This window comes from Pygoscelis adeliae, unplaced genomic scaffold (assembly GCF_000699105.1).
Source record: "Pygoscelis adeliae isolate BGI_AS28 unplaced genomic scaffold, ASM69910v1 Scaffold256, whole genome shotgun sequence".
In the NCBI taxonomy this organism is placed as follows: Eukaryota; Metazoa; Chordata; class Aves; order Sphenisciformes; family Spheniscidae; genus Pygoscelis; species Pygoscelis adeliae.
Genome location: NW_008824996.1, coordinates 986,788 through 987,032, shown reverse-complemented (window position 1 = coordinate 987,032; position 245 = coordinate 986,788).

Sequence of the window (245 nt, the reverse complement as noted above, 5' to 3'; positions counted from 1 at the left end):
GCATCGTCAGAAATGCCAGGCAGTTTTTTAGACCTCTACTTCAGCAAGGGCACTAACTCCCATTTCCAAACAGCCTATCTGCCAGCCAAGTTATATGTTTGACTACTATTTCCCCAGCTTCATAAACAATAAAATACATCTTTTCATTTAAAGGTAGCTCATTTCCTGTTGCTGTTCTTACCAAGCTGATGACAGGAACATTCATTCTTTTAATGGAAGTGCAGACAGTTTGGGGTACAACAGCA